Source organism: Sycon ciliatum, chromosome 6 (genome assembly GCF_964019385.1).
Source record: "Sycon ciliatum chromosome 6, ocSycCili1.1, whole genome shotgun sequence".
NCBI classification, from domain to species: Eukaryota; Metazoa; Porifera; class Calcarea; order Leucosolenida; family Sycettidae; genus Sycon; species Sycon ciliatum.
In genome coordinates, this window is record NC_088648.1 from 11941760 (window position 1) to 11963861 (window position 22102).

The following is a 22102-nucleotide window of genomic DNA, read 5'->3' on the forward strand; positions in this document are numbered from 1 at the left end:
TAGTGTGAATGTAGAACTGTGTCAGTGTGTGTAAGGACTCCCTGCAGGTTGGCGTCCGACTGCAAAAGAGATCTCGAGAGCTAGAGAGTTGTTGGTTCCGTAGCATGCAGTCAGGTCAGCAACTGAGGTCCGTAGCTGCAGGCCCGTGTAGTAGATCTACTGCCAGTACTGGCTGTAGTTCCGTAGACTATCTCTATCAGATTGAGGTGGCATGACATGGTTGTATTTTGAGCTTCTGACAGCTCGTGCTGTAACGGTGGAAGGACGGCAGCCGGAGCAGGATTGGGAATATGGACCAAGTTAGTTATCGCTAGTTCGCCAGCAAGTAGTTCTCATCGAGTGAGTGAAGGTGCAGTCAGTAATTATTTGAAATATAAATAATGAAATAATTATTTTCATATACTAGTATAGTATGCTAGTAGAGCTCATGAGCTGTATAGTCATGGTTGTACAGTCTTTAGCGGCTATTACCAGATTACTATTGCTAGTGAACGGGTCTAAGAATACGGACCGTCGGTACACCGACGCGACTACAGTACAGCTAAAGTGACATCGGAACAAAAATTAATATTTAAAACCTGACAGTAAAAATAATTATAATTATAGCGGATGTAGTGCTACATTGGATACTAGTATAACGATGCTGGAGTGAGTAGCAGAATGAGAGCATGCCGATTGCACACTATAATACTACCGTGGACATCTGATATTAGAATGAATACCACTGATGATTGTGCAGGAGAATTAGCTTCAAGGAAAAATGCAACAAGTATCTGCTGCACCTGAACTGGCAAGCAGCCACCGACGCCCTATGAAACGGTTTAGAGCAGCGCCTCACTAGCCCCCCCCCCCCCCCCCCAATGTCACGTTATCTTTCACTCTGCTTCTCTCACGACCATCTACCCATTGTCCTCGTTCCTCACTATTATTCATTTCCCCTCTTCCTCCCCTCTTCATGGTTTTACTGCATTATGGCGCGCTTTGTCTGCGTAGACGCCGAGACCTTTGAGGTCGGCAGAGCAGCTTGGCCCTGCCACCACTTCTCGCACATATTCGGGAATATAGTGGACTTTCGTGTAAAAAAATGAAAAATAAAAAAGCTCTTTATGGCCGAAGTTCGTTATAACAGAAATGCACTCATAAGTAAGTAAAGTAAATTATCGTGTCCGTTCCGGAAAGGAACTCACGACGGCCCCCGTTAAACCATAGCGGCAGATGCAGCGCCTAACGGTGGGGTGAGTGGATAAGTCTCACAACCACTGGCACAAGTGCCGAGAACGACCCCATTAGCTGCATCCATGTACCCCTTGTGCCTGGCCACAAGTTCCCAGTTGACTGTGGGTAGCAGCACGGCTGGAAAAACTGCTCCCAGGCAGGACTTGAACCAGGTAGTACCTCTCGTATCGGCTCAATCATGGTCAACCAGGCAGGCACAGTGGGTTGGTCAAAGACCATCATCGGATTGAATGATTGAATGCACTCATACCATACAAACAACACTTCATGACTGGCAGGTGGCCCATGGCTGTATGAGTGCACTTGGTTATCATGCAGCCCTACACGTCTTATTGGTCGTTGTAAACGAAAACAGTTCGTTTCAAACTTGAAAGGGTCGACTGTGTATGGGTTCAAACAGGGACATGGCCATTGTTTCTCTACATCACGAAATTCGCTATATTATACAAGTTTGTTATAGGTGAAGTCGACTGTAATAAGAATAGTAACTGCTGCAATGAAAATAGGCAATGAAGACGTGCACACTCTACTCTCAGTTTCGTTTTCGTTTCCAGTATGACCTTGACCAGTATAGACCACCCATGCTATATATGTATGACCTTGACCCATATAGACCACCCATGCTATATATGTATGACCTTGACCAGTATAGACCACCCATGCTTTTCATGTGTATGTGTGTGTATGTGTGTTTTTTTAATTTTTTTATAGCTATGAATAGGATAAAGGCCGCAGACATCACGCAACTACGTTACTTGTTCGACATGTATGACTGTGTATTTTATAACAAAAATATTATTGAAACCCAGAATTGATTTTCTCGTTCCTATCATCAGTGGGAAAAAAATACAGGACTAAAGCGTAGTTCACGTTCGACGGAACGCTGACGGTACGGGACGTAAGGGCCTGTCGGGAAGGCTGGGGTGAGCTGTAAAATCTTGTACGATTCGTACGACACGACATACTGCAGTCGTTGCGTCGTTCAACAGCGAACGGCGCCAGTCATAAGGCACAGTCCGTGACAGGGTGACTTTTGGACCTATTTTCTTGTTTTTTTTGGGACTTCTTTTCAATTATTTCTTCTTGAATGAAGCAGAATCAAGTTCACAATACCAGTTTTTCATGAACATCAAAAAAGTAGCTTCGAAAGGTGTGCCATTCAAATAATAGCTACGGGAAATGATAAAACAGTTTGTCTGTCACGCTCCTGAACTATCCCTAAATACCATAAATTACATCAGACCATATCTTGCTAAAATTCAACTCAAGTCGTGTTAGCCATTCTGCGAGTTATCATGGGAAGCGCCGTGTTCGAAATGCTAAAAATTTCGAAGTACGAATCGGGAGTAGTTGGCGCACGACGCCGTCTCCTGTTCACACTCAAAAATGCAGCTGTTTTGTACGCTTGCGTCCCCGTCTACGCCCGTCTACGGTATGAAAAGCTGGATCGATCCAACTCTTCCCGTCGCTTCCCGATCCATACGGCAGTACAGTTGCGTTCCCGTTCCTGGTGTTCACATTGGACGCCGTCAGACTGTCCCGTCGCTTCCGGTCGATCCTTACGTCGCGTCCCGTCACGCCCCGTCGAATGTGAACTAGGCTTTAAGGATACAGCCAAAGAAACTGAAGTTAAGTACTGTAATAGAAAGGTGTTAGAAATAACATCATGATACAAGTGCAATAAAAGCACTAGAGGAAACGCAAAAAGGTAACAATATTACGTAACCAAAGGTGAGAAGGCACTGAACGAAGTGTCAACCTACGAATACAACCTCAGTGCAACAACGTGCTCTTTCTGCTTACACAAAACAGGCTTATGAATACTTATACAAACTGCCTCAAGGACTTTCAACTGTTGGACATAACGCGCACGAGCGAGTAGCGACAATCTTCGGACCTTGTGACCATCTTCACTGCATACTTTAAACCTCGTGAATAACGAGAACTCGTGAATAACGAGAACTCGTGAATAACGAGACGTTTCTGATGCACGATCTAGGGTCGTTATTCACAAGGTTTACTTTAGTACATCAGTCTCCATCATTGGGTGCAGTAAGCATCAAACTGCAGTACTTCCAAACAGAACCTTGACCAATTTACAGCTGAGAAACTGGCAAAGCTCCACAGATTGGAATTTTTCTTCTTTTCTGATATTCTGGGAACTTTCCTAACACTGCTTACGTGGCTACTTTCACTGTATTTGCCTAACTCGTCATCTGTCCACAGAGTGTTCCCTCACCGCATCTACACCACAAACCACCCATCTCAAACATCCTCATCTGTTTTCCTAAGGAGATGGCTTTTCACTCCATACAAGGTACGTGTATCCCGTTATCGGCCGAACCCAATTATGTTGTCAAGTGTTTACACAGTACAGAAAAATGAGAGTCATCATACACACCAAGACAGTCAGGACGAGATAACAAGTGTAGATACACAGCCGACCTTTTTTTTTTACTTGAAACCATGCACCCAATTCGTAAAACAAGAAAGAAGGAGGAAATGACAAAACAACAGACTAACAAGACATTGACTGAATGGGGCTGCAAATGCAACGCAGCGGTGGTGATGGGGTGCTGCAGGCTCCGCCGACCCATAGTCTCGGCATCCGCGCCTACTTCACGCATCAGAAAATCGGGAGAAGAAGAGAAACAAAAGAGATTGAAAAAAAGAAAATAGCGAAAGTATAGTGTGGAGAGAGAGAGAGAGACAGACAGACAGACAGACAGACAGACAAACAGACAGACAGACAGACAGACAGACAGACAGACAGACAGAGACAGATACAGAGAGAGACAGAGACAGAGACAGAGAGTAGAGAAAACATGGAAAAAGAGAGCAATACCTACATGTAGATACTAGATAGGTGCGATTAGACTGAGTCAGTAGTCCAGTTCTCGGCGCGCAAGTAGCGGTATACCTGCGTCTTGAATGCCTGCATTCGGCTGCGATGGGGAGGATGCAGGAGCAGATCACAGGGCAATGCATTCCACTGGTGGAGCACACAGTGGGGAAATGATCGCTTCAGGACTAACGGGGTAGAGGCTGGCAGGCTGGCGCCCAGTTGAAACTGGTGGCCAGCAGCGCTGGCATGGTCGCTCCGGGTTCGCAGGTTGGCCGGCTGCTGACGGCGAGCTGGCAGAACCGCAAGAAGTTGAGGTGGGCCCGTAATTACTTGTAGCTTGTATAAACAAGCTAGGGCAGCTACTGTCCGTCTGATTGCCAGACTGGGCAGGATTGCTCCCGGACCGATGATTCTGAGGGGCGCTGTGCTGGACTCAGTCCAGTCGGCTGACGTGGCTGGATGACGCTCCAATCCAGATAAGTGGGGCGTACTCCAGCAACGGACGAACGAATGCCTTGTACACGGTTATGCGCCCAGCCGGAGGGAGAAGATGAGCAGACCGGCGCAAAAGACCAAGTCGCTGCCTTGCCCGGGTTGCAACAGACTGGAGGTGCTCCCCAAAAGACAGCTTCTGGTCAAAGAGGATGCCTAGGAGGGTGATCAAGTTTGCCTCGGGGACTTGTATTCCGTCAAACATGATTGGTTGGAGATGTAAGTCAGCTCTTCGGAGCGTTGCAGTCTTTGCCTGGGACTTGGTGGGCTCAAATGCAATCTTCCATTTCTGGCCCCAGTTATGCAGCCGATCGATTGACAGTTGCAGTGTGTGCGCTGCACCTGCCGCGCTGCCATTCGACACAATGGAGTAAAGTGTGGTGTCGTCTGCGTATGCCTCCAGCTGGGCATCATCCACCAGAACAGAGGGTGCATCATTTACGTACAGTAAAAAACAGTGTCGAGCCAAGTATGCTGCCTTGGGGAACGCCCGCAGTTATGGGGTACTGGGTAGACGTATAGCCACCCACCAAGCATCGTAATGAACGTGATGACAGGTACGACGACAGCCATGTGTGGAGGGGCCCAGTGATTCCTGCATGACGTGCCTTATGGAGGAAACCAACATGGGACACACGATCAAATGCCCCAGCAATATCAACGGCGAGAATACGAGCTGCTCCATTTCGCCCGACAGCATTAACCCAGGCATGATGCAGAGCCTGCAGAGCATCAGATGTACCCCATCTTCTCCTGAAACCAAACTGGTGGGAGGTGAGGAGCTGATGGTGTTCCAGATGGTTTGTAACCTGCCTGTTCACAACAGTCTCCATCACCTTGGAGATGATGCTCAGCAACGAAACAGGGCGGTAGTTCTTGAGCACAGAACGCGAAGCCTTTTTGTGGATAGGAACCACGTTTGCCGTTTTCCACATCTTGGGTTAAATGCCTCGCCGGAAACAGAGGAAAAACAGCTGACACAGTGGTGAAGCTAGTTCTTTGGCACACTCCTTGAGCACCCGGGCAGATATTTCATCTGGTCCCGATGCCTTTGACGTATCCAGTCTAGCCAAAACTCGACGCACTGCTTCAGGTCGGACGTGAATGGTACTGGTCGGTTGCAATGTGGGCAAGTCGTGGGGAGGGAGATCAGCAGCGGAGATATCGTCGCCGGGGATGCTGCACTTGTTTGCAAAGAAGCGTCCAAATGCCTCCGATTTCTCTTCACTTGTTGCGTACTCGTGGCCATCAGCGTCAGCAATCAGCGGTATATCTGTATGGCGCCCCATGCCACTTGCACACTTGAGCCTCCAGGACCGCCAATGCCTGTCTTTGATGGCCATTGCCCGCGTGCACTCCGGGTCCACCACTTTGGATCCGATGACTTGGTGGTCATTGCCTTTGACGGAACGAACTGGGCGACGGCTTTAGATATCGTGGCAGTCACCTGCTGGCAAGAAGTGTCCTGGTTATCCGTTATGATGTCAGACCAGTTGGTATTCCTAAGGTGGGAGCAGAGACGGTTCCAATCTGCTTGGTTGTAGCGCCAAACAGTTCTGTGGGTGCGCTTCTCTTGCTGCACTCGAGCGCGGAATGTGGCAACAACTACAGCGTGATCTGATTTACCAACAGGAGGCAGCACATCTACCTCCACTGGCTCCTGGAAGTCGGACATTATCAGGTCAAGAGTGTTGTTTCCGCGGGTTGGTTCTGCCACGTGCTGGGTGAGGCCATGCAGGGCACACATGTCCTCAGCGGCTTCGCCAGCTAGAGACGTCCTGCTGCTCTGAAGCCAACTGCTGTTGTGCACATTGAAGTTCCCGGCAATTACGAGCTTGGCGCCTTGCTGTCGCACTCGATCGGTTGTGCTGTCAATATGTTCCAGGATTGAGATGTCATTGTCTGCACATGAACCTGGCCGATAAGCAGCACACACTGTAACACGACACCCTGTTTGCAGTTGCACTGTAAGCCATATGACTTCCAGGTCACCGCGGGTTATCTGCTCCATGTGGCCATAGGCGAGGCCCGAACGTACCCAGACGGCGACTCCACCGCCTTGCGCTGTACAATCTCGGCGGATTGGCGGTGAATAGCCAGGTAGCGTGACATCCATTGCTGTACACTTCTCAGAGGTAAGCTTCGTCTCGGTGACGATTGCAATGTCCGAGCAGGTAGACATAACCGTGTGCTGGAACTCTCCAAATTTACTCAGCAGGCCAAATACATTTGTTAGCAGTAATTTGAACAATGGTCCCTGGGTGGGCGGCTTCTGTCGCGGGAAGAACGGTTGGGCATGCGGGTTCATGAGTCCGTTTTCTTGGAATCAGGGTGCTCCGGAGAGATTGTAGACTCATGGCTCCATGCCTTTCCACGGGGTGTGAGGCCAAGCAGAGAGTCTAGCTGGTCGGCTGTGCTATCCTTTGCTGCCGCTGGCGTGTTTCCTACTTCGATTTCTGGCTGAAATAGCTCGTTGGTGTCCGATACTGCCTGGTTTCTTTCGCCAGTTCCTGATGGCGGTGAGTCGTCAGTTCCTGATGGCGATGAGTCATCAGTTCCTGCTGGCGAGGAGTCGTCAGTGTCATGCGATGAGTCATCAGTTCCTGCTGGCGAGGAGTCGTCAGTGTCACGGAATTGCCACTTCCTGCAGTACAGCCGGCCTGGCCAGAAGTTTCTCGATCGTAGTAGCCAACCATCTCCTGCATACACTGTAATGCGTCCAGCGGAAGACTTCCGGGCTGGCTCACCAGCACTCGACTGGAGACTTCCAGGCTGGCTCACCAGCACTCGACTGGAGACTTCCGGGCTGGCTCACCAGCTCTCCACTGGAGACTTCCGGGCTGGCTCACCAGCACTCGACTGGAGACTTCCAGGCTGGCTCACCAGCACTCGGCTGGAGACTTCCAGGCTGGCTCACCAGCACTCGACTGGAGACTTCCAGGCTGGCTCACCAGCACTCGACTGGAGACTTCCGGGCTGGCTCACCAGCACTCGACTGGAGACTTCCAGGCTGGCTCACCAGCACTCGACTGGAGACTTCCAGGCTGGCTCACCAGCACTCGACTGGAGACTTCCAGGCTGGCTCACCAGCACTCGACTGGAGACTTCCGGGCTGGCTCACCAGCACTCGACTGGAGACTTCCGGGCTGGCTCACCAGCACTCGACTGGAGACTTCCGGGCTGGCTCACCAGCTCTCCACTGGAGACTTCCGGGCTGGCTCACCAGCACTCGACTGGAGACTTCCAGGCTGGCTCACCAGCACTCGGCTGGAGACTTCCAGGCTGGCTCACCAGCACTCGACTGGAGACTTCCAGGCTGGCTCACCAGCACTCGACTGGAGACTTCCGGGCTGGCTCACCAGCACTCGACTGGAGACTTCCGGGCTGGCTCACCAGCACTCGACTGGAGACTTCCAGGCTGGCTCACCAGCACTCGACTGGAGACTTCCAGGCTGGCTCACCAGCACTCGACTGGAGACTTCCGGGCTGGCTCACCAGCACTCGACTGGAGACTTCCGGGCTGGCTCACCAGCACTCGACTGGAGACTTCCGGGCTGGCTCACCAGCACTCGACTGGAGACTTCCGGGCTGGCTCACCAGCACTCGACTGGAGACTTCCGGGCTGGCTCACCAGCACTCGACTGGAGACTTCCGGGCTGGCTCACCAGCACTCGACTGGAGACTTCCGGGCTGGCTCACCAGCACTCGACTGGAGACTTCCGGGCTGGCTCACCAGCACTCGACTGGAGACTTCCGGGCTGGCTCACCAGCACTCGACTGGAGACTTCCGGGCTGGCTCACCAGCACTCGACTGGAGACTTCCGGGCTGGCTCACCAGCACTCGACTGGAGACTTCCGGGCTGGCTCACCAGCACTCGACTGGAGACTTCCGGGCTGGCTCACCAGCACCGTGCTCGACTGGAGACTTCCGGGCTGGCTCACCAGCACTCGACTGGAGACTTCCGGGCTGGCTCACCAGCACTCGACTGGAGACTTCCAGGCTGGCTCACCAGCACTCGACTGGAGACTTCCAGGCTGGCTCACCAGCACTCGACTGGAGACTTCCGGGCTGGCTCACCAGCACTCGACTGGAGACTTCCAGGCTGGCTCACCAGCACTCGACTGGAGACTTCCGGGCTGGCTCACCAGCACTCGACTGGAGACTTCCGGGCTGGCTCACCAGCACTCGACTGGAGAATGCTTCCAGACAGTCCATCCAGCGTTCTGTCAGTGGTGGTGGCTACTCTCTGCTGGATATATGTCGTCAGCTGGTCGGCTGTTGTACTACGTTTTAGGTTGCCCACAAAGAAGATAGCCTTTTTTGATCCACGAGGCTTGTGGTTTGACACTGTTGTCCAGATGTCACTGTCAGGGGAGAGTGGTGGTACAGATCGTTGTTGTTGTTGTTGTTGTTGTTGTTGTTGTTGTTGTTGTTGTTGTTGTTGTTGTTGTTGTTGTTGTTGTTGTTGTTGTTGTTGTTGTTGTTGTGGTTGTTGTTTGTTGCCTAGCAAACCAGTGTTTTGCAAACGGTTGGCGTCTTCACCTGTTGCACACATATCCGCATGCTTAGCTGCAGCGTGGGACTCACAATTACCGGTACGGTGCGCCTCCCCAGCGCTGTCCGTTGCTACAGGCGTTGCCAACGGAGTTTCCGCAGAGTGTTCTGTGCTAAAGGTGCACCGTACTATGCTGTACTTTGTCCCCCATGACAGCCGTTGACGGTTTGCCACTCGTTGTTGTGTGTCCAGCTCCAACTGCCTTGTGCCTTGGCCTGCTGCTGCTCATCGATTTCGCAATGGCGGATGCCTTGAGGGTGACCAATTCCTCCTTTAGTCCTTTGACTTCTGCAGATAGCTCTGAAATTCTGCGGCTCATCCTCGCCGCACTGTCTGCAGATTCTGTGGCTAGGGAAGATAGCGTCTGCACAACTCCTAACAGCGAGTGCTCGATCCCTGGGAGGGAACAAAGCAGTTTCATCTGGGCTTCACTTGAAAGCTCACCCATGGCGACGGCTTGCCACCGGTGTCCTACCTAGACTACAACTACACTATACTACTACTGCTGTCTACCTAAAAAATACTATACATGCTATACATACTATACATGTACCTTTCTCCAGTCCGGCCGGCCTGATGCCGGCTGGGCTGAAAAAGAGACAAAAAAACTACGAGCTCGAAAAAGCGAACTGCACTCGATCTCGCAAAAAAACTCCTATGTGTGTGCATGTGCACGTGAAAGGCGCATGTTGACCGCATGTCGACATGTACAGTGGTATTTGCATGCACACATGCACACGTGCACACGCATAGCCATTGTGGACGTGGTTGCGTGCCTCACATATGAATACAGGTGAAATCCTGATAATTCGATTATTGGCTTAATTAGAACATACTGCTTAATTAGAAGTTTCTTCCGGGACCGATTTCTGTCAATACGATTTCCACGTAACAATTCCTGATAATTAGAACCTCAAACTGGGTATGTCCGGTTAATTGGAAGTCCCACAGAATCCACTTACATAGAAAATGTGTGGGATTTGTGCTGATAATTCGATTAGTTAGCAACAACCCGTAATTAGAAGTTCACTTTATAGGGGGGTCGATGGCGGTACTTTACCGTGGTGACAATTTGATTTAGGTCTTTACCATGGTGACAATTTGATTTAGGTCTTTACCGTGGTGACAATTTGATTTAGGTCTTTACCGTGGTGACAATTTGATTTAGGTCTTTACCGTGGTGACAATTTGATTTAGGTCTTTACCGTGGTGACAATTTGATTTAGGTCTTTACCGTGGTGACAACTTGATTTACGTATTTACCATGGTGACAATTTGATTTAGGTCTTTACCGTGGTGACAATTTGATTTAGGTCTTTACCATGGTGACAATTTGATTTAGGTCTTTACCATGGTGACAATTTGATTTAGGTCTTTACCGTGGTGACAATTTGATTTAGGTCTTTACCATGGTGACAATTTGATTTAGGTCTTTACCGTGGTGACAATTTGATTTAGGTCTTTACCGTGGTGACAATTTGATTTAGGTCTTTACCGTGGTGACAATTTGATTTAGGTCGAACCTCTCTTTACTGCATCGTACTTTTAAAAAAGTAGGGAAAGTGTTTATCTTTTTGCTGATCATGCAAGTAAAGGATGTTGCACTGCGGCAGTTGCAAGTATCCACATACTGTGGTAAAGACGTGCAGGAGTAAGAAAAACAAATTCCAGCGGATTATAATTGACAGCTGCTCCACACCCCGCACTCCCAGGTGGCTTTCTTTTGGTGTTGGCAAATGGTGGATTGTGATATGGTCTGCGGCCTCAGTTGAGACTGGTTAGTCATTGTGAAAATATCACAGTATCAGTGTGCGGTGGCTACTACAGTCCATTCACTATAAGTGTGCACTTTTTTCCAGTCAAAGGGCCCATATAAGTGTGCACTCTTTTCCATCCAGTCAAAGGGCCATGGCATTGTGTATGCCCCATGGATTCTACATGTAGGCCAGCGCCAGCCTGACAAGGGAATACCCCACGTGGATGCGTTGAGATGATCAATAAGGTGCATGTCATGTCCTGGACATGGACCATATGTATGTAGTGCGCATGCTCGCACGTGAGCTTGGTCTTTTTCGGATATGGAGTTTGAGACGTACTGAAATCTGTAATGGCCTCGAGTGTGTGTGTGATCGAGCTGGATGAGTCCGAGTAGAACCCACCTGGGGTAGGACACAACAACTGGCGACGAAGATATGGCTCGGATATCATCGCTTCAGCCGTTTACCGGCGGCGACTTTGAAGAGTTTGAGGAAAGACTTGAATTCTATTTCTTTGCCAATGATATTGGAACCGTGGCTGCTTCGGCCAATGCTGCAGACAAGTTGGCTGCCAGCAAGAAAAGGAAGGCTGTATTAGTGAGTTTGCTGTCTGCGGAAGTCTACTCGATTTTGAGGAGCCTCTGTCTGCCAGCGAAAGTAGCTGACAAGAAACTGTCGGAGATTTGCGATCTTTTGAGGAAGTATTTTCAACCTGCAATTTCGCAAGTTTCGGCGACGTTCAATTTCCATCAGTTGAAGCAGAAGGAAAATGAGTCGACTGCGGATTTCATCATTCGTCTGAAGAGATTGGCTGTGAGGTGTGAGTTTGCTGATCACCTCGATCGAGCGCTTCGAGACCAGTTTATTGCTGGCTTGAGCAGCTCATCCACTCGAAATTTCTTATTGACGAAAGAAGATACTTCGGCACAGTCGTTCATTGACATCGTCAAACTAGCTTTGACGCAGGAATCGGCTGCGCGTGCGGCCGTGCAGCTGACCTCTCGCTCTCAGCAGGAAGTGCACAAGGTGAATCACCGGCCAGTGGAATCGCGTTCGCAGGCGCAGTCTGGTGTTTCTCATCAATCTCGAGAGCAGAGATTGTGCTACCGCTGTGGGTCTACTCAACACTTGGCGGATAAGTGCAAACACAAGGCCACTGAGTGTCGTCACTGCCACAGGAAGGGGCACTTGGAGCGTGTTTGTCGGCAGAAATCCACGTCAGGCGCGTCGGTGCACAATGTTGTGACTGATGACGCAGGTGAGCATGAATCTGCTGATCTTGAGTGCATGCCAATGTTCCACATTTCGGATCAGGGCGAATTGAAGAGCAAATCTGTGCCCTCCTACAAATTGGAAATTGCTGTGAATGATGTTCCTGTTGTAATGGAAATCGACACGGGCAGTGGCATTTCAATCATTTCTGTCCATGATTTTGAGTCACTTGGGGTGTCTCGTACAAATTTAACCAAACCGAGTGTACGCATGACCGGTTTTTCTGGGGCAGAAATCAAATGTATTGGTGAAGGGAAGTTCAATGTCAGCATTGATGGTGTGGAGAAACCAACACTACTCCGTGTGGTGGATAATGGTGGTCCGTCATTGTTGGGCAGGGATATGTTGTCCCAATTTACTCTACAGTGGAAACAGATTGTCAATGTCAATCATGTTCAAATGGATGGTAGGAGGAGAGCTCTCATTGAGGAATTTGAGGAGCTGTTCGATACGACTCAGGTTGGCAAGCTGAGGTCGGCTCAAATCACCCTGAGAGTGGATGATTCTGATCCAATTTTTCACAAGGCCGTACCGTTTTCTATCACGGAGAAGTACGAGGAGGCTTTGGAGAAATTGGAAGCAGAGGGAGTTATTCGCAAAGTTGAGCACTCCAAATGGGCATCGCCTACTGTGCCAGTACTGAAATCGGATGGTAGTATCCGAATTTGTGCTGATTACTCTCGCTCAATCAATGCCAAGTCTGATTTGGAGCACTACCCGCTACCTACTATTGAGGAAATGTTAGCGAAATTGTCGGGAGGAGATAAATTCACCAAATTGGATCTCTCCCAAGCCTATCACCAACTGGAGCTTGATCCAGCTTCTCGGCCGTACACGACAATCTCTACTCACAAGGGGTTGTATGAATACGTGAGATTGCCGTTTGGCATTCACTCGGCAGTGGCAATTTTCCAACGCACAATGGAATCCATATTGGCAGATCTGCCTGGGTGCATCGTCTATGTGGATGACATCCTGATTACTGGGAAGGATGAGGATGAACACCACAACAACCTGATCAGGGTACTACGTCGCCTACAGGAGGTCGGGATGAAGCTTAATCCCAGTAAGTTTCATTTCATGATGGATGAGATTTCCTACCTGGGTCACACGATTTCTAGTGCTGGTGTGGCTCCTACAGCGGATAAGATTGAGGCAATGCGGGACGCTAAGGCTCCTTCGAATGTTATCGAGCTTCAATCATTCATTGGAACGGCGAATTTCTTGCGACGGTTCATACCTCATTTCGCAACAATAATGGTACCTCTGTACAATCTGGTGAAGAAATCTGCTGAATGGCAATGGGAGGAAAATGAGCAGAATGCATTTTCTCGAATCAAGGCTGCACTGTGTTCCAGTGAAGTACTCATTCACTATTCCTCGGAGAAAGATCTGATCCTTCAAACGGATGCTTCGGGCATTGGTCTCGGTGCGGTAATGTTTCAGAAGGACGAATCGGGCGAGCTTCGTCCTGTAGCGTACGGGTCTCGTGTTCTCTCGTCAGCGGAGAAGAACTACTCCAATATCGAACGGGAGGCGTTGGCGTTGGTGTTTGGAGTTACCAAATTTCGTCAATATCTGTTGGGACGGACGTTCATGCTGAGAACGGATCATCAGCCATTACTCAAATTGTTCGGCTGCACAGAGAAAGTACCTACTCTGGTATCTTCGAGGCTGAAAAAATGGAAGATGGTTTTGTCGGCATACAACTACTCAATGGAGTACATTCCGGGCAGAAAGAATGTATTTGCGGACTATTTGTCGCGCAAGCCAATGAGTGGCGATCCTACTCGTGATGAAATGGTTGAACAACAGGTGTTGTTTGTTCAAGAAGAATCTGAAATCATCAGGGCTGCTACTGTAGCGGCGGAAACGAAACGGGATGTCGTCCTGAAGAAGGTACTCCATTTCACGATTAATGGTTGGGAGGAAGTGTCAGAGCCAGAACTCTTTCCTTACTTTGCTAAACGGTGGGAACTGTCAGTGGAGGACAACATCCTTTTATGGAATGGAAGGGTGGTCATGCCCGACTCCCTGAGAGTAATCCTACTCAATGACCTACACTCAGAACACTCTGGGGTAGTGAGAATGAAACGGTTGGCTCGGAGATACGTTTGGTGGCCTAAAATCGACGAAGATATCGAGTCGACGGTCAAGCAGTGTGCCCTATGTCAACTCAATGCCAAGAATCCCCCGAAAGAGTTTGCAACTTGGACATGGCCGGCAGGACCGTGGCAGAGACTGCATCTCGACTTTGCAGGACCGTTTCTCGGCAAAATGTTCCTGGTATTGGTGGATGCGTACTCCAAGTACATTGACGTTATTCCGTCGTCCCATGCTACGTCAGCGTCAACAATAATGGCTTTGCAACGCGTGTTTGCTATTTTCGGCCTGCCAAACCATATCGTCACGGATAATGGGTCACAGTTCACAAGCGATGAATTTCAAACGTTCTTGCGGAAGAATGGAATTCATCACACGTGTACCGCTCCTGGCCATCCGGCCACCAATGGAATGGCAGAACGGTACGTGGGGTTTTTCAAGAGCAAAATGAAAGTCATGGATGAGGAACCAGGGCAACTTCACTCAAAGTTGCAGAGGTTTTTGCTCTCGCATCGTACTACCCCACAGGCGAATGGAAAAACACCGGCCGAGATGTTGATGGGGCGACAACCTCGCATCAAATATGATCGTTTGAAAATGGAAGGGCGTAAGGGCGTGGAGGTTTACGAGAACAATCTGGAGCACATGCCGGAATTTCAGTGCGGCCAAGCTGTCCTGGCTTTGAATTTCGGCAAAGGAGGAGATAAGTGGGCCCCAGCCGTGGTCACGGCAGTTCTCAGTCCGATGACGTATCAGATACAAGTCGGTGATGCAATGTGGAAACGCCATCGCAACCAGCTCCGTCCTCGGCAAATCCCTCAGTTCGATGCAGGGGCGTCTGAGCAGAGTGGAGCAAGTTTAACAGCTCAGGTTCCGTCACAGCCGTCACTCAGCAACAACGACGCCAGTGTCACGGCAGCGGAGCTAGGCGCGCCGGTCTCAGCAACAACCGGTACTAGTGAGTCTGTGTCGGTTAGCACTTCACGTGCCAGCTACAGCAAGACGTCGTCACCGCAAGCTGAACGACGGTCAACCCGCGCTACTGTTCGACCAGTTCGTTTCAAGGATTGACGTTCAGAACACACAGTTCATATAGACCTACTCTAGTCTGTGGAGTTTTAATGATATATTTTGGACTCTGCTGAATATTGTATATAATTATATATTTATGGTGTGTAGTGTATCATGAAATATTATGTCTCGGCAGTTGTGAGTTTTGTGATTGCATCTTGATATGTTTACTAGTGCATAGTTCTAGATGCTTCGCCTCAACTAGTGAGGGGGAAATTGTCATGTCCTGGACATGGACCATATGTATGTAGTGCGCATGCTCGCACGTGAGCTTGGTCTTTTTCGGATATGGAGTTTGAGACGTACTGAAATCTGTAATGGCCTCGAGTGTGTGTGTGATCGAGCTGGATGAGTCCGAGTAGAACCCACCTGGGGTAGGACACAACAGTGCATGACTTCTTCAAAGACAAAGCAGCGGCGCATGCAAATGCACGGAAATCAGCCAGCAAAGCGAGCCAAAATAATCAATTTTCCATTTTCTCTCTCAAATTTGGACAGATTTTGATCCTTTTTTTTTTTTAAAGGAGCCGCAAGCAAGCGTGCATTCACTTAGTCGTATGATGGGAGCATGTAATAACAGTGCACACTTATAGTGAATGGACTGTAGTGTGCGGTGGCTACTTACCTGAATCAGCCGCAACAGCCGGATCATGAACGGATATCAATCCGGCCATTATCCATGTTTGGAATTATGACATGTACTAGGAATCTACACTGACTGAGTTGTCAATGGAACTACATGTAGGCTGTTGAACTGTATGTAGTTTCATGCTTACCGGCATCTACCAATCCTCAGACAACAGGGATGATACTAGTGCGACACCGTAAAGTACCGTTGATCCGCCCCGTCTCTAATTTCCACCCCCTGTCGAATTTCTGCCTATGACGCAACTTCGGCGTATGCAATGAAGTACAGTGTTGGGTCAACGCATGCACTGCTGTACACAATACGCGCCAGTGCAGGATGAAGATACTAGTATGCACAATCCAGCACACCGAGTATGACCTTCCGCTTTGTTGTACATCCCACTGCCCTTGACAGCCTTGATCTAATTCCCACCCTCTGCCGAAAACCCAGCTGGGAAGCGACACGGCGCGTGGGCGTGGGGTGGTTCAACACTACTTTACGGTAGATGCGTACATCAAGTTGAGTAACAAAACTACTTCAACTACTAACAAAACTACTTCAACTACTAACAACATACTTCAACTACTAACAACATACTTCAACTACTAACAACATACTTCAGCCTTGCTCCTTTGCGAACTGTGTGTCTTCTGGCTCTGCCCTCATGGTATTGAGCATGTTTTCCAAGGATTTAGTAACATAGCCGCTAAGTTACTATGGTTACTATGGTTACTAGGAATACCGTGGCTATGGTCATGTGACTTGGTAGTAGAACTACGGCAGGCATGTGGCAGGCATGCGGCAGGGCTGAAACAATTATACTCATAACTACGGCAGGGCTGAAACAATTATACCCATAACTACGGCAGGGCTGAAACAATTATACCCATAACTACGGCAGGGCTGAAACAATTATACCCATAACTAGTAGAACTGCGGCAGGGATGAAACAATTATACCCATAACTCGCATATCAATCGTTGTAAAGAGTGAAATATATACCGTATGTCCGCACCTTTAAAGCCATGGAGGTATATTCGATTATAAAGCCAGTCTCAGTTATAAAGCCATGCATGGCTTTATAAAAGAAATGACATTTGAAGTATGGTTTGTAGAAGTGAAGGAATACGTACTGTGCTAACAAATTTACAGCCCAGCAGGCAGGGTGAACAAGTGGATTTAGATTGAAATTTCTGTGTGGACTTTGACTTGTATGGCATGGCGTAGTGGATGAGTCATTTCACATCTGAAATAGCTAGGAAAGCAGTGGTGTTTCGAATATAATGCCATGGCTTTAAAGGCGCTGACATACAGTAATCATTAATGTTCACAACGAGTGTCAACGATTTGTTTATCCATGCATATCAGTGACATTGCTCTAGCCCTTGCACTCCATCCAATAGTGAATACATTATTCTAGCCCTTGCACTCCATCCAATAGTGAATACGAATGCAATGATATACATGTACTTTCGAGCGCAGTAAAATTGATGTGTAGCTTTGAAGAGTTGAGGAGAGAAGACTGCGTCTTTTCGATTGATTTGTGGGAGAAGTCGGTGATGAGAGCTTTAAGCCACAAGACGGTTGTTTGCATGAATACATCACCAACTTTGGCGTATTTTAGTGATCGGCTGGTCAGAAAATGCCTGCTGCAGACTTTGCTATGGAGAGCCTATGGCAGTTGCCAAAGGGTGACGACAAGATTCTTCGCTCTAGAAACACCGTAAAATACTCTAGTTCGTGTTGATAAGACCAGCCAGATGCGGGCAGTGCGGGTGACACAAATTGCCTGGAATGTTTGCAGCAGAATACCCACAAAGCGATAATTCAACCATGGTAGATTTGGACTGTTTGCCTGCTCATCACATCTAATCAGTAGCAAAGGCATCATCATGGAATTTTCATGGAATTTTCTTCATAAACTGGTGTAAGAGGTACACGAATAGTGCCGCCGACAAGAATCCATAAAATCAACATGTCGATCGTTAATGATATAGGTTGATCGTTAGGAGTTATTGAATGATCGTTTCAGCCCTAAACTATGGTCAATTATATTGGCAAGTAAACCATCCACCTTTGATACAAACTTCCACTCAAACACTATCACAAGCTAGAGATTTCCGTCAAAACCACTGATGAAAACGTCATGGTTACTAGCTAACGAGTTTTATTTAAAACACCAGAATACACACGGCATATGGCTAAACACCAGTATAAAACATGTACTGGTGAAATCATGATAATTCAAACCTTGAAATGCCAAAAAACTTATCCGGACATTCTAATTATCCAAACATGAACCCACAACACAATATGCATGTCAAAATGCGGCACAGCCTGCTCATGCAAACTGAACTGACCAGTACAGTGTACAGTGAAAATCGAATTACACTTTGCTAACTTCGAATCCGCTCAAATTCCACACCCGGTTCGAGGTTCGAATTATCAGAAAATTTTATTTTGGAATCCTATTGACAGAAATCGGTCCTGGAAAAACTTCTAATTAAGCGATATGTTCGAATTAATCCATATTCGAATTATCAGGATTCCACCTGTATAACCCCAAACACTCCTGAGAATAGGCTCAGAACCATGAAGTTCTCCGGGCCTTGTTGGAAATTTCCTATCCACTTCAAAAAAATTGGAAGAAATAAGACATACTTTAGGAGCAAGCAGGGCCTGAACCCGCAATGATGTGAATATCAAGCAACCCTGTGTACCAGCCAGCCACTTTCGGTTCAGATGCTGCAACAGTCTTGTACCCGAAATATACAACATCCAGAAAGAATGAAATGGATGAAGATGGTCCAACGGAAAGTGTTTGAGTGTCAGTTTGTCAGTTTGTCAGTTTGTATGAGACTGGGTAGACTTACATAGGATCAGTGCTCTCCCGGCTTTGTTTTTATAGGTAATGAAAACAAGTCATGAAAACCATTCTGCACTAAAACGATGAAATAAATGTCGATTCGGCTTGTCTTATTGATTCGGCTGTGAATTGGTAGTGCTTGTGACTTGCTTGTTGGGGGTTTTCCCCACTCTATACTGCACTACAATGTGGGCTTTGTGAAGTATGTGTGTGTGTGTGTGTGTGTGTGTGTGTGTGTGTGTGTGTGTGTGTGTGTGTTGTGGTGTGTGTGTGTGTGTGTGTGTGTGTGTGTGTGTGTGTGTGTGTATGTGTATGTGTGTGTTCAGCAAGTATCACCTTCCTGTGTGCTTTGCGCTGGTCTCTTGCGTGGAATTGCCACTGCTGTGTGCGATGTACTTGTCACTGCTGTGTGTGATGATGTACTTGTCACTGCTGTGTGCGATGTACTTGTCACTGCTGTGTGTGATGATGTACTTGTCACTGCTGTGTGTGATGATGTACTTGCCACTGCTGTGTGTGATGATGTACTTGCCACTGCTGTGTGTGATGATGTACTTGCCACTGCTGTGTGTGATGATGTACTTGCCACTGCTGTGTGTGATGATGTACTTGCCACTGCTGTGTGTGATGATGTACTTGCCACTGCTGTGTGTGATGATGTACTTGCCACTGCTGTGTGTGATGATGTACTTGCCACTGCTGTGTGTGATGATGTACTTGCCACTGCTGTGTGTGATGATGTACTTGCCACTGCTGTGTGTGATGATGTACTTGCCACTGCTGTGTGTGATGATGTACTTGCCACTGCTGTGTGTGATGATGTACTTGCCACTGCGTGAATTCCCACTGTTCTACTATCTGTTCTCACCTTTGATCCAGATGAGATTCAGTGCTGACTTCTAGCCATTACACCGATGTCAGTGTGAATCTCAACATTTCCAGTGAATGTCACAGCCGATGCGTGAATTGTGAGTAGTTAATTAGGTGTTGCTTGATGCTGATTTGCTGAGTGTTCACACCCTTGTCTGAGCTCCTATATAAGCAAACCATCGAACGGTGGAGGGTGGTGTTGGAGGCTTACTCTTGTCCTCCGACCCCCCTCCTGCTAGGGGAAGGTGCACCAAAAAAACCCTGCTTTTTATCCCCCAGCACAAGGTGCACCAAATTTAGAGCCCTGCGCGTGAATTTAGAGCCCTTAGCGTGAGTTCATCACATGTCCTCCTCAGAAGACATGTTTCTACAAGATTGATGGTGTCTGTGGCTGGTTTGTGGCTGGTTTGTGGCTGGTTCGTGGCTGGCTTCTCACACGGCACTACAGTCATATTGCATATTGCAGCTGGTGTTGTGACTTCTCACAGTCTGTGGCCGTGTGTATTGGTACTCAGTAACTGGTCTGGTGCTGTTGCAGCTGATGTCCGTGCCTTCTGTTCAGGGCTGCTTTCTTTCAGTGTGCAAACACTGTTATTCATGATCTGTGTGTGCGTGTGTGTGTGTGTGTGTGTGTGTGCGTGTGCGTGTGCGTGTGCGTTCCCTACTAGGCTGCTCAGGTGCAGTGGTTGTCATCCGATGATGCTCAACAGGCACCAAGTACTCAGTGCTGGTCTATCATAACACACCCCTCATCACTAGACATTGTAGCAGCATAGGTATCATTGCTGCACATTGTAGCAGCATAGCACATTGTAGCAGCATAGGTATAATTGCTGCGCACTGTCACAGCAATGATACCTATGTATCATCAGTGCTGCACACTGTCACAGCATAGCCTAGGTATCATTACTGCACAGCATAGGTGTCATCACAGCACCGCGTGTGGCATTGTAGCAGCATCGGTAATTAATAGTATACTTGGTGTATCATTATTAGTAGAGTGCTGTACTGGGGGTAGACCGCTTACAGTTAGAACCAGGGAGTTGTAAAACAAAAACAAAAACAAAAAAACAATTATTTTTGTAGATCTACGAAAAAAAATACCGGCATTTTACTACTCTCTGGATAGACTAGTCTACTAAGCAGTTCACTGAGTAGTGGATAGCATACTGGGAATGGCATACTGGCACCCCTGCTTTAGATGGGCAATGTGATTAACTTCACCAATCCTAATTTGAAACTTGGATGTTGAGCCAATACTACAGGTAGAAAGGAAAGGACATATTCAGTATGGATATCAGTGCATTGTAACTAGATAGTAGCTAGTATACACGGCAGCAGTCAGACAACTGGAACAACTAGCAGTGCTGCCAAACCGTCCGATTTTTCGGACAGTGTCCGGATTTTGAAGGCTCTTCTGAAAACCGGTCCGAAAAGGGAAACGTCCGAAAAGCAGCCAAAATGTCGGAGATCATTACTTTCCTATGCAGACTTTCACTTTTCAGCGCAACTGAAGGCACAAATAACTGTGCATTTGCTTCTAAAAAGGCTAGCGCTTGGCTGTGGAAGTGCAAAGTAACATGCCTGGATCAGGCTGGATGGCATTTACTCTGACAGTCCAGAGTCAGTGTGCGACCACACTCGTCATTGCAAAATTCATGACAACTCCGGGGTTACCATGGCAACGAAGCGAATTTTCATGGTGTTTAGGCGATATTTTGAATTCTCTGTAAAAAAATTGCCGAGGAGAAAAATTCGCACCATGTGGCTAGCCTTGGCGGTGAAGGGTGTCCGATTTTGGGCGGAAATTATTTGGCAGCACTGAACTAGGCACACAACAACTGACTGAGCGCTGAACTAGGCACACAACTGACTGAGCGCTGAACTAGGCACACAGCTGACTGAGCGCTGAACTAGGCACACAACTGACTGAGCGCTGAGACATTCCACTACCTGACACCTAGCTACAATACATCTCCGAAGCGCTAACCAACAGCCTTCTAACTTGGAAGGTTAGTTAGGGCTAAGGAGAGACCAAAGAGGGGAAGGTCAGCGCAACGAAAATGAGTACACACCAAGTCCGGTACCAAAGAATGTCGACTGTTACAGAGACCAACAAGGACGGTACTTGACACGAATCGTACAAAACCAAACGCCAAACTCCTACAGTACTCCCTCATGCGTTACAATGTGATGGACTTGTGGACTACGAAACAAGTACTAGAGCATTCCTGTAGTTGGACGGCTGCTGATTAGCGATTCAACCCCCGAGCCGCAGTGGAACAGTTTCAAGTGATAAAAGAGGGGGGGGGGGGGAACACATGCACTGTTGATTGATGGGGTGAAACACGTGCAGCACTGTTGAGCAATCGAGTGATTGCCTCCAGTATTTATTTGTATTTATTA

At 48.1% G+C, this 22102-nt stretch overlaps 1 long non-coding RNA gene across 1 annotated transcript; it reads left to right on the plus strand.

Moving 5' to 3' along the window:
• LOC135819394 (uncharacterized) lies at positions 1–20671 on the plus strand. Its single transcript, XR_010553908.1, has 3 exons — positions 1–349; positions 3463–3553; positions 20365–20671. It is a non-coding gene; the product is annotated as an uncharacterized LOC135819394 (long non-coding RNA).
• Positions 20672–22102: the final 1431 nt, after the last annotated feature.